Source organism: Molossus molossus, unplaced genomic scaffold (genome assembly GCF_014108415.1).
Source record: "Molossus molossus isolate mMolMol1 unplaced genomic scaffold, mMolMol1.p scaffold_m16_p_8, whole genome shotgun sequence".
Lineage (NCBI taxonomy): Eukaryota > Metazoa > Chordata > Mammalia > Chiroptera > Molossidae > Molossus > Molossus molossus.
In genome coordinates, this window is record NW_023425402.1 from 94,336,096 (window position 1) to 94,349,870 (window position 13,775).

At 42.4% G+C, this 13,775-nt stretch overlaps 1 protein-coding gene across 1 annotated transcript in view; it reads right to left on the bottom strand.

The window, feature by feature from the left end:
• The window catches only part of PLAGL1 (PLAG1 like zinc finger 1), a 104,186-nt gene that overhangs the window by 58,436 nt on the left and 31,975 nt on the right, over positions 1–13,775 (bottom strand). The window lies entirely within an intron of this gene.

Genomic DNA, 13,775 nt, shown 5'->3' on the forward strand with positions numbered 1-13,775 from the left:
TCCGTTCGTCTGTCCGTCCAGCGGGAGAATGAGGCCAGAATCCGCCCCGGCCGCGTCTAAATCAAGGCTCGGGGCGGTACCAACAGGCTGAATGACAAATGGCAGATGCCGTGGGCTTTGCCGCCCTCGGCAGCCGCGAGGATGGCCGCGCTGAGGAGGCCGCGCACAGGCGGAGCCCGAGCCGGAACGGCGCGTCCGCGAGGAGGGCTGGGGCCCCCGGCGGGGGCGTCACGTGGCCCAGGGAGGCCCCGCCGGGGAGCCGGGGGGTCGGCGGCCTGGGCGGAGGAAGAGGACAGGCGCCCGGACGCCTGGTCGATTGAGTCATCCGTGTGGGCAAAGCCAAGGTCGCCCAGGTGCAGGGCTGGCGCAGGTAGCCCCGAGCAGCCCGAGCCCCGTGCAGTACCGAGGACTGTTCCCCAAGTCACCACCAGGATGACCCGCCCCGAGCCAAACCGTAGCTGAGAAACGCGGCAGATGTGAGCAGCGCGCTGCAGCAGGCCGGGCTTGCTGCTCGTGCAGCGTGCAAAGAAGGGCAGCCTGGATGTGCACCCTGACTGTGAGCCGGGCACTGTTCTTCCCAAGTGAACGGGAGTGCTCACCACAACCTGTGCTGTTCCCTGTCTCACCGGGGAAGTTACTAAGGCACAGAAAGATTAGATGGAAATAATCCAACAGTTAGGGTGGCATACTTTGTATGCTTTAAGTAAATTTAAATTTTTCAATGTTTTTGAATTTAAGAAAAACAAACTGCAGCAAATCTCGAGCAGTTACTTTCTTCTTTACCAAATATACATTCCTAAGGGCCCTTTAAACAGCGAGTAAAAAGATTCAGAAAGGAAAGGAATTCTCTACATATTTCAGTATCACGGCTTTGAAATACGAAGTTAATAGCACCCTCCACTTCCACCCACCTTCACCGCATCTCCCAGTTTCCATGGGCTGTGTTGCTTTTGGCTTCCTGGCACTGTGAACATTCACCAGGACTCTGCCACTTTATCCTCCCAGACGTTCGGTCTCAAATCTACAGTTAAATGAATTCAAGATTGGTCATAACGTATCCATGCCTAAATTCTTTATTTTTGGTGGACTGTTCTCTTTTTCAAGTAGTTTTCTTATGGAGGGCTACAGAGTACCTTAACGTTGGGTGTGTGTATTTAAATCACTATACATAAATAAAAACTGAGTTGGGTAAATATTTTGGATTGACACCTTCTTTCAAAACATAACAGAACTGGAAGGCAACTGTTTCACTGATTTTTTACATAGATTTCTGGGGAGAGATCTGAATCCTGTGATTTTTTTTTCCCTACAAAGTAATTTGATTTTTCTGCTTGAAGGCCTTAAATTCTTTATCATTAAAGTACACTTTATATCCTTATGTGGACCATGTTTCAGTGTTTTCTCTAGTATATCGTATCATCTTTCAACTTATGGATTCCATGCTTCTCTTCTTAGTATAGTATCCAATTCATATCATATATCTTAATGTTTATCTTTCATTGGTTGGATTTTCTACTTCTGAGACACCATTTAACCTTATACTTGATTTTTTTTTCAACATTCATCTTCTTTTGATTTGCACTCACTCTGATTCTCTCAAAATATTCTGCTCATTGGTTTTTCTAGTTTATTGGATTTTAAAATCACATTATTTAGAATCTCAATTTTCGTAGCTCTACAATTTCCTTTTTCATCACATTGTCATTTTATATTGTCATTGAGCTATTCTGAGGATTCCATTCTTTTTTTAACATATGTTTTTATTTTGTTATTTTTTTTTTGAGAGAGAGAGAGGGGAAAGGAGAGATGTGAGAGAGAAACATCAATGGGCTCTGTCTTGCATGCCCCCTATTGGGGATGAACCCCAGCATGTGCCTTGACGGCGAATGGAACAGGGACCTTTCAGTCCATGGGACAACACTCAGTCCACTGAGCCACACAGGCCTGGCTTGAGGAATCCATTCTTAATTTTTTTTTTTCTGTATAGTAAAACACATACAAGGAATATAAATTTCTGTTCCTTGATTATGTTTTCTTCCAGACTTGGTTCTTCATCTGTTTTTTGCATGTTACGTTCCTTGCTTTACATTTCTATCTCCCATGTTACAGTATGTTTGCATAACAGCTAAATCATATCTTGTATCTTGCTTATCCTTAAAAGTGAACAAAAGACCTTGTTATTTGAGCTAATATACTGCAAGTGAACTCCTGAGATGTATCTGTTTTCCCTATCCTGAGCTTCAGTTTTTGGGCTGAGTGCTGTTTCTACTTTTTCTGTGACCTGAGGGGTTTAGGACAAGGGCAGAGGTGATGGGGGATTGTGGAACTCAGATTGAGACAATAAAGAGCTGACTAGGGGAAAATCAGCCATCACTTCTGAGGTTAAGTCCTCACCAGCCTACCTGCAAGCGAGTCAAGGGATTATCCCATGCCTATGAGCTTCAGTTCATCCGTCCAGTTCAGTACAGCGCCCTAGAAGGTGGCAACCTTTCCTGCTTCTGGCAAGATCGAGTGGTATGCAGAGGCTCCTTGTGTTTCACAGGGATGCCACTGACTTCTTTCCCAGTTGGAGGACATTTGTGAAAATTCTCAGAATTTGGTCTCATCTTTTTCCTCTGTATGTTTTGCCAACAGAATCTTTATTTTAAATTTATTTGAGAGAGAGAAAGAGAGAGAGAGAGAGAGAGAGAGAGAGAGAGAGAGAGACTGATTTGTTGTTCTACTTATTTATGCATTAATTGGTTGATTCTTGTAGGTGGCTTTGACTGGGGATCGAACCCAGAACCTTGGAGTGTTGAGCAATGCCCTAACCAACTGATCTTCCCGTCAGGGCCTCAACAGAATATTTGATATATTTGCTTTACCATCGCTTCTCACATTTTGCATTACAAGGCTGAACTTTTTTTCTTTGGTTGCAGAAGGTGAGGGCTTTGGTTGTTGTTTGCTGGTTTCTTTTTGTCGAGGGGTCTAGGGTTCTACTGTTGATATTTTAGTGCTGCTTTGTACCACCTTTATCTGTGGGTCGGTCGATCAGACTGTCTGTCTGTCTTGTTGATAATGAATGATATCAAAATCCTTTTTCATCGTTAGGTTGTGTCCACATGTTCTCACACATAAATACAGTGACTGGGTAACGGTGCCGCCCTCCTTTTCCCTAAGCCTTCCCTCAGTAGCACATGTCTGGCATCATGATGTGCCCCCACAAAGATTCTAGAACCGAAGTTGCAAACTCAAATCTCTATGACGATTAAAACAACGAGGGATGAAACTGTGGCGAAGTGAAGAGAAGGTGCTTTGTGAAAGGAGCAGACGCTGTGCAGCTCAGGCCAACTGCTGCCATGTTGGCATTCAGGGACGTGTTGCCAAATCTGTATAATTTTCCAGGCAGGCATGCTATCTAGTATTTCAATATAAAATTTCCTAATTTTGGAAACTCTGTGGAAGGCCAAACTGAACCCAAGGGTTACCAGTGTGATACCTACTATAGAGAACCACTCTGGATAAATTCCATGATTGCTGCTTCTCTCTTCTAAGTATTTTGAGATACAGTTTTGTCCTACAGACTCCGCAATGACTTTCTAAAATGACTGCAGCAAATATAAAGCAAGAGGATTCATGCCGACGTATTTACAATTTGATACACATCCAGGACCCAACACTTTCACGAACAGGTGTTACTAAGGGTAGTGGCTATGGGATCGAGCTAAAATTAATAGCATGTGAGCAGAGAGTCTGTGCAGATTATGACCACATTAACAAACTATGTGGGGAAAATATTTTTCAATTGATGCAGAAAAGGCATCTGACAAAATCCAATGCCCATTCTTGAAAAGAAAAAGAAAAAAAACTAGGAAAAGAATGAAGCTTCCTCAACTGATAATGGGTGTATTTGTTTCCTATGGTTGCTACAGTAAATTACCACAACTTTGTGGCTAAAACAAGAAAGTTATTCTGTCACAGTCCTGGAGGCCAAGAGTCGGAAAGCACCGTGTCAGCGAGGCTTCACTCCCTCTAGTGGCTGCTGTTGGAAAATCCTCCCTCTCCTCTCCCAGCTTTTGGTGGCTGGTGGGCAACTCTTTGGCTTCTTTGGCTTCTGGACACATCACTCCCACCTTTGCCTCCATTTTTACGTCACCTTCTCTGTATACGTTGTTTGTTTTCCCCTCTGTGTGTTTCCCTTATAAAGATACTTATCACTGGATTTAGGACATGCCTGAATAACTCGAGGTGATCCCCCATCTCAAGATCCTTAACTTAAATACATCTGCAAAGACCCTTTATTCCAGTTAAGGTAACATGCATAGTTTCAGCGAGCAGGACATGACATATATTTGGGTGGGCCATTTTTCAACCTCTATAATGGGGAAAATCCCAGTCAACTTTGTTGTGGAAATTGACAAGCAGATTCTAAATTTTATATGGAAAGGAAAAGAACCTAGGAGAGCAAAAATGAAAAAGAGGAACAAAGTTGGAAGACTTACGCTGCCTATTGTTTTTTTAAAATCCTCACCTGGAGATATGTTTCCATTTATTTTCGGATGGGGGGGGCACCCATGTGAGACACACCAACTTGCTGCCTCCTTCATGAGGCCAACCAGCGTCAGGGAACAAACTGCAACCAAGATACATATCCTTGACCCCAACAGAATCTGTAACTCTTTAGTCCGAGGGCCGACACTCTAACCACTGAGCCAAACAAGCCAAGGTTACACTACCTGATTTAAGGGCCTACTATGAAGCTACCATAATCAAGTCAGGATGGTACTGGCGTGAGGATAAATGGAACAATATATTGAGTTGAGAAATAAACCCACATATATGATCTATTAATTTGGGACAAAGATACATAATTCCATTGGAAATGATCAATGGTGGGGGAGCTGGTTATCTATATAGAGGGGAAAAAATAAACTTCTACTTCGCATCATATACAAAAAGTAAATCATCAGGGTCGATGTGGCTCAGTGGACGGAGCATCGCCCCAGGGACGGAGAGGTCCCGGTTCCATTCTCGGTCAGGGCACATGCCCTGGTTGTGGGCTTGATCCCCAGTGGGGGACATGCAGGAGGCAGTCGATGGATGTTTCTCTCTCACATCGATGTTTCTATCTCTCTCTCCCTTCTTCTCTCTCTAAAAAAATCAATAAAAACATATTTTAAAATAATTTTAATTAGATCACAGACTTAAATGAAAAGCAGAAACTATAAAACTTCTAGTACTGCCCTGTCCAATATGGTAGCCACTAGCCATGCTATGGAGCACTTGAAATGTGTAGTTGAAACTGAAATGAGTTGTAAATATAAACTATACTCCAGATTTCAAAGACTTCAGTTAAACAAGGAATGTAATCATTTTTATGTTGACTGCAAGTTGAAATGATAATATTTGGGATATATTGGTTTAAATAGAATACATGATTTAAATTAATTTCAACTGTCTTTTACTTTTCAGTGTAGCTACTAAAAATATTACATATGTGGCTGACATAATATGGGGTGGGCAAAAGTAGGTTGACAGTTATAAGTAAGCAAAACAGAGTTCATTCTTGTATTATTTATTATTGTCCATACAAACAACTGTAAAACTACTTTTGCACACCCTGTATTTCTGTTTGACAGCACCATTCTAGAAGAAAACCTAGGAATAGGCAAAGATTGCTTGGGCAGGACACAAAGAGCAATGACCATAAAAGAATAATTGGTAATTGGATTCTTACCAAAAACAGAACTTTCTGTTCTCCAAGACACCATTAAAGAATTGAAAAGTCAAGCCACATACTGGGATATAAGTATTCACAATACATATATCTGACATTAGAATTGTATCAGAATATTTAAAGAACTCATACCACTCAACGGCACGATAAATAATACAATAAACATGGGCAAAGGCTTCAAAAGACACTTCACCAAAGATGATATGCATGGCCAATAAGTATATCAATGAGTGACACTCAACATCATCCCCAATGACTAATGCAAATTAAAATCACAATGAAAGACCACTACATACCCACAGGAATGGATAAAGTTTAAAAGACCGGTAATGATGTCTGGCCGGTGTGACTCAGTGGTTGAGTGTCAATCCATGCACCAAGAGGTCACCAGTTTGATTCCCAGTCAGAGCATATGCCCAAGTTGTGGGACCAATCCCCAGTGGGGGGCATGCAGGAGGCAGCCAATCGACGTTCTTTCTCTCTCATCGATATTTCTATCTCTCCCTCTCATTTCCTCTTTCTCTAAAATCAATAAAGGAAAAAAATTTTTAAATAAAAAATGAGTAATGCAAGTATTGCCAACAATGTGGGAAAATTAGAACTCTCACACACTGTTGGTGGGAATATGAAATAGTACAGCCACTCTTGAAAACAGAGAGTTTCTTATAACGTGAAACATCCACTTACTGTATGACCCAGCAATCCTATTCATATGTACTGACCCAAAAGAAATAATAAGTGCCTACACAAAGACTGCCACAAATACTCATGGCAGCCCCAAACTGGAAAAAACTCAAATGTTAGTAATAAAATCAGCAAACTTGATTATCTCATAGATAAATCTAAAAATCATTATGTTGAATAAAAGAAGCCACACATAAAAGAAAACATACAATATGATTCCATGTATTGTAGGGGGGAAAGATCTACTGTGACAAAGAGCAGATGAGAGGTTTCTTGGAATGGGTGGAGGAGGAGCATGAGGGAACTTTGTAAGGTAAGGGAAATATTCTGTGTCCTGATCACTAGACGATTACGTGGATTTATATTTGTCATACCTCACTTATTTTAATGCACTTAAAATAAGTACTTTTTTTATATGTAAATAAAACTTCAATGAAGTTCATTAATTTTTATTCTTACCTGTGTGGAATAGGGGAAAATAAATTATATGAGATTTTTTTTTATCTTCATCTGCAGTTTGAATTAGAATTTACCTTCTGCATCTTTGTTAATTCTCCCTTCCTTCCTTCCTTCCTTCCTTCCTTCCTTCCTTCCTTCCTTCCTTCCTTCCTTCCTTCCTTCCTTCCTTCCTTCTTGGAGGGTCTGAAAGCAAAGCACAGTCCCTTCTGCTTACTCTGTCAGTTGTCCCCCCCCCCCCTTCACCATAGGATCCTCTCTCACACGCCCTCTGACTTCCACTGCCCCAGACCACCTGCTTCAGAAACCAACCTGACTCAGTTCCCCACTAGGCAGTTTTTACTCATTGTTAACTTTTTCATTAGTTAACAATGAGTAAAACTTTTTCATTAGCACTCTCTTGTACATTATCAATTCATTTCTCACCTGGGATCATTTAGGTGGCTGAGATGAAACTCGAACCCAAGTCTTTCCTCTGACTCCTAACCTGGTGTTTTCTCACAGTCGCTAATGACCAGTCATGGTCAGCCATCACAGCACACAGATCACATTCTGCTTAAAGGATTTCAACCATAACAACTTGAAAATATCTTGTAGTAAATCTAACTCAACAAGTACTCAATAAGTGCCTAGGTTTAACTTTCTCCAACCAAAATATAAGTAACACTTTAAAACATATATAAACATCGCCCCGGTGGTGTTTGGCTCCGCGGACCGAAGGGCTGTGGGTTCAATTTCTGGTCAAGAGCATGTACCTGGGTTGCAGGTGTGATCCCTGGCCCCAGTCAGAGTCATGCAGGAGGCAACCAATCAATGCGACTCTCTCACATCAATGTTTCTCTCTCTCCCTCCCCCACCCTCCCTTCCACTCTATCTAAAAATTAATGGAAAAATATCCTCAGGTGAAGATTAACTAAAAAACCAAAAACAAAACCCATATATAAACATAGAGTTCTTCTGAGGCCCTGGCTTCTAGCCAAATAACTCTCCCAGGCCTTATGCTGGCCGCTCAATGTCCAAGCCCCTCCTCCTTTTTCAGAGATTACAATTCTTGGCTCACGGGTCCCCCCCCTTCCCTACTCTTGTCACTATTGGCAATGACTTCTCCACCCAGGTATCACTCCTTCAAAAAGGCCTCCCATGAGACAATTTTTTATTCCTAAAGAAAGACTGACTAATGTCCATTTCGCTGCTGACATTTGGTGGACACGGTAAACTCACGAGGCGATGTTTGATACATGGTTTCTCTGGTGACACTTTTTGCATTGTGTGGTCAAGTTTTTCTGTCATGTGCATGTTGGAAAGTATATAAGTAATATGTAGTCATATAAGTATTGAAAACAATCATGTTGCTTTGCCATTTGCCAGGGATCAAGGTGGCACGTGACAGCAACATGGCCGCTGGCAGCTCCCAAAGAAGTCAGAGAGGGTGGCCTGTTGGTTTAAGCAACGTGCTTTCTGTGTTTTGTTTGCCTTGGTTTTGAGTAACCAGAGCCATTCAAGTTATACAAAGTGTGGATATGAATTTTAAATTTTTAAGTAGAAAAAGTCAGCATCTATACCACATCAAACGTGTGGGGGAGGAACCCCAAGCTTTTGCCTTTTATAAATAAGCAACCAGAACCAGTCGGAGGTAATTTAAAGTAGAACCAATGGCATCAATTTTCATTCCTGTGTCATGTGGCGTGAAACAAACAAACACAGGTTGACAACAATGGGCCAAATGCTGGCCTTCGGAGCAGAAGCAGTACACAAATGTGAAGTACTGATATTGTATTTGTCATTCCACTATAATTAAAATTTCATCACTAAATTCGACAGCAATAGGCTAGAAGATTCAAAGAAATGAAGTGGTAGAGGCGTTTCAAAATGTAGAAGTACCAGCCACTCGTTTTTAAGTAAAAGGCTGTGGCAGGCTGACTACCTTTCACGTTCCCTCCTTTCCAGGCCAAAACAAGGACATCGGAGGAGAGACGAGCAGCGGCTGAGAGAGTTCAATGGGATTCGAAAGACAAACAGCAAACACGAGTGCTAACGGGCTTCAGAGTAGGGACATCCCTACTAGGAGCTAGCCGCTCAGCAGTCCCAGAAAGCAAGGAGTCCAAGAGCTGCGCTTTCAGGAAAGTGTCAGTGGGAAAGTTATATTTTGCATACAGAGCAATTGGGTGACCAGGTCCCTCTACTTGGTCTACCTTAGGTAGTCGGGCAAGCATACCTGCTCCCCCCCGGAGGAAACCAGAGACTTAATATCTGAATAAACTGAACTGAAAAAGATGCAGACTCAAACCCATAAGTAAGAGGATTAAAACAGGAGAATTATTGAACATCTGAAAACTGAACTAGGCTGACACATACAGTATGGGCAAGTAATTCTCAACAAAGGAGCCAACAACAGACAATGGAGAAAGGAAGGCCTTTTCAATAAATGGTGCAGGGAAAATTAGAAGGCCACATGTGAAAGAATGAAACTAGACTGCAACATGATACCATCCACAAAAATTAACTCAATGTGGATTAAAGACTTGAATATAAGACCTGAAACAATAAAACACATAGAAGAAAACATAGGCACTAAACCTTGGTCCAGAGGGATTTTTGTGAATTTGACCCCAAAGACAAGGATTTTTCTTTCCATCCTTTGCCCTCCAATCCTCAATTATCCTTCAGGGTATCCTCATCCCAGGACTACCCTGAGCTTCCCCATCCCTCCCTCCTCTCCATCCTAGGGCTGCCTGTCCTGCTTCCTCCCCCCTGTGCCCTCTGATCCCCTCCAAGTTGCACAGCCATGCTTCTCCCTCCGGGCTCTCCTCAAACCCCACCCCCCACATCTGAGGGCCTCTTGGTTGGAAGAGGTGCAATTACATATGCCCCCTCAACAGGGGAAGAGATTAGAAAGATAGCATTATTCTTAGCCCAGCCCCACTTCTAAGTCCTTACTCCTTCACTTACACATTAAAACATTTCCTCTTGAGCCCCCCGTTGTGGCTCCTCCCCTTTTTCCCTAGCCCCTGTCACTATCATCCATGGACTCACTAGTACTTGGCTAGTAAAATTTTGCCTCTTGTCCTATCATCCTGGGCCAGTTCGGCATCCATGTGGGTGATTTATTCAATACCCTAGTCTTAGAATTCCTTCATTTCTTCCTACTAGAAAAACCTCTCTCCACTCAAGCAATCCTTTGAAACCATGGCAACCCCCTAGACTTCAACAGCTGGAACAGCTCCATCCGAGAAATCTCAAACTCCAGAAAACCCACCTCGGACTATAACTTCCTGCCCTTGCAGGTCGCTCACTCTCTTATTCCCAGGATACTTATCTGCAGTGACACCCGCGGTCTCCTCTGGGATTTATTTCCTAAGCCATCTAGATGGCACAGATCATTACCTCACCACTAACATCAGCTCAAACCATCAGCTCGACATGTCTTCATCTTGACACCTGTCTTTGCATCGAACCAAACTCCGAAGCTCCAGCTCAGCCAACTTATGAGCAAACAAGGAACACTTTAGAAAAGCTGCATTTTTGTAACCGTCATCATAATTGACATATGCAAGAATCATCAATGGATGAGAAAACTAGTGGGTGAAAATAAAAGAACAAGGTTTTTACATAATCTACATTGTTTCTAAGGATCTATTGCCCTACAAATTACTTATTGATTAAAAAGGTCAAAACAGTATCTTTCAAGAAAAGAAACTAGCAGATAACACCTCAACCAAGAGATATAAGTTATTATTACCAATAATGGGACAAAATGACATGTGCCTCTTGATGTAATTCATTGATAAGGACACAACATTACTTATGATGTATTCCTGCTAAAAATACAGAACTCAAATTTTACAATGAGGAAACAATTAGATAAACCAAAGTTGATGAACATTCAAAAAAATTACTAGACGGCATGCTTTAAAAACATTACTGTTGCCCTGGCCAGTTTGGCTCAGTGGTTAGAGCGTCGGCCTGCGGTCCAGAGAGACCCGGGTTCAGTTCCCGCTAAGGGCACGTACTTCGGTTGCAGTTTGTCTCCGGCCCTGGTTGGTTGTGTGGGTGGCAGCCACTCGATGTGTCCCTTCACGTCGATGTTTCTCTCTCTCTCTCCCTCCCTCTCTCTTCCTCCCACTCTATCTGTACAAAAAATGGAAGAATATCCTCGGGTGAGGATAAAAAAAAACATTACTGTTAGGAAAGACAAAGGCTGAAAAACTCTTCCAGACTCAGTAAGATTAAGAACACTACATGGAATGCAATGATTGATCCTAAAAATGCAAGATGTTAAAAAAGTTATAAAGATGTTGAGACAGTTGAAGAAACCTGAATATGAACTATACATTCAACAATAGTATTGTGTTGATGTGAAACTTATTGAGTATAATCACTGTGCTGTGGTTATGCAGAAGAAGATCATTGTTCCTGGGAAATAAAGGATGGAGTACTTTCGATTAGACATTCAAAGTCTAACTTATTCCCAAATGATTCAACAACATAAATAAGTATTACATATATGAAAGTGATATAGCAAATGTGGAAAATGTTAATAGTAAAACTACACAAAGGGTATAGGGGAGTTTATTATTTCAACGTTTTATTTTATAAAGCCTTAAAACCACACAAAAAAATTATAAAATAAACTCCAAGTTGGATTCAACCCTATGAATATGATGTTCTCATATTCAGGCTGTTATAAACATCAAATGAAGACATGCATCCCTGACACTGCCTAGTCAGCTCGCATCTCATTTGCTGGGTAGCTTTTCTAACCCTTCATCCCTCTCCCCAAACTATCTCAAACCCCTGCCATCTTCCTACTTCCTGGAGAGCTGAAGTTATCAAGAATAATCTCTCAGTTTCCTTTCTTTCCCACTCCCTATGAGCTTGTCTCCGTCACCCATCCCCCCCTTTTGCCCAAAAGCTAATTCCGTCAAGTGCCCTGTGAATTCTCATGCCCTTCCGACTCTTCAAAATACATGATCCTTCTATCCACACCCCTGTGTCCTCTCAAACTCCCTGCTTTAACTCCCACTGGCTCTCTCTCCTCTACAAACATGCATTACTAAAGTTTCTCCCAACCTGAAAAAAATAAAAAAGAAACCTGAGATCTCCTTTAGCTACATTTTATATTCTGCTTCCACTCCAAATTCCTTGAGAGTAACGTCTGCTTGAGCTCTCTACTTCTTGAGCATCATTCACGCCTAAGTCTTGGGTCCCTGGATGTAGGCTCCCCTCTGTCTCCCTCTCTGTTCTCCGGATGCCCTTCTGCAACTGGAAAGCCAATGGATAACTGGTCATCTGGAACCTCTCTGCAGCATCTGGTGCTACTCCTCCCTTTCCTGCGTAGACGGACCCTCTCCCTCAGTGTCGACGGCACCCTTCTCCCCGGGCTTTTCTCTTATTACTCCGACCATTCTTTCCGAGCCTCCTGGATAGAGCAAGATTCTCCACCAAGACTGTTTTAACAGAGAGTTTCAACAACACCCCACACACACTCTTATTGATTTTAGAGAGAGAGGAAGTGAGAGGGAGAGAGAGATCAAAATATCGATGAGCAAGAACATCGATTGGCTGCCTCCTGCATGCCCCCCACTGGGGATCGGGCCTACAACCTGGGCATGTGACCTGACCGGGAATCAAACTGGCAACCTCTTGGTGCATGGGTTGATGCTCAACCACTGAGCCACACCAGCCGGACACAATAACATTCTTTTACAGGCTCCAAGAATGTGCTTGGCCCTCTGGTCTTCTCATTCAGGACATCTAACCAGTAGTAGTAACAGCAGCAACAAATATATGCCAGGCACTGCACTAAGCACTCTTTACATTTTGTTAGGTTCTCTGACACAGCAACCCCAGTAGGTGCTGTTATTATCTACATGCTATACACAAGGTAATGAAGTTTAGGGAGGTAAAATCTCTGTAAGTAATGAAATGTAAAACTCTCCTTTTGTTGTTGTTGTGAATCCTCACCCGAGAATATATTTTTTTCATTGATTTTTTAGAGAGATTAGAAGGGAGGGAGGGAGGAAGGGAAGGAAGAAGGAATAGAAATATCAATGTAAGAGAGACACATCAATTGCTTGCCTCCCAAAAGAGCTCCAACTGGGACCTGGGATCGAACCTGCAACCCAGGTACATGCCCTTGACTGGGAATCAATCTCAAGACCCTTCAATGCACGGACCAATGCTCTAACCACTGAGCAACACTGGCCAGGGCTAAAATTCTCTTTTTGATTCCAGAGACTGTGCTATGACACTCCCACAAAATCATTGAGACAACATGAGCATAATGACAGAGGACAGAAACAGAAAGTAAATGGGTAACAGGACATTATGACTATGAGGAGTGAGTGAATCCACAATGCACAACACTCAAACTGAGGCTGCAAAAGGGCTTCACATCCTGGCTGGTGTGACTCAAAGGTTAGAGCGCTGGCCTGTGGATCAAGGGGTCTTGGGTTCAATCCCCAGTTGAGGGCACGTACCTGGGTGCCATCATCGATGTCTCTCTCTCTCTCCTCCATTTCTCTCCCTTCCACTCTATCTGAAAATCAATGGAAAAATATCCTCCGGTGAAGATTAACAACAAAAAAAGGGGATGGGGGAACTTCACGTTCTGCATTCATTTAACAACACCGCGGGATGGAGTAAGAGTTTCTACAAGTTCTATTTCATCAGGACATTTAAGCAATTATTACTGTTCTTTTGTGTTACTATTCTAAGGTTTATTAATGTTTTTTCTAAAATTATTCCATCTGTAGGTAGTCGTCAAGGTACTATATACCCTCACTCTTTGTGAACTTTTCTAATATCTTGTAGTTGCTTTCGTGTTTTGTCATTCCAGGGACATTTCTGCAGAGGGGGAAAAAACCAAGTTTTATAGAAAACGGGGTGTGCTTTTTAGTGATGCAGTAACTGCATAGAG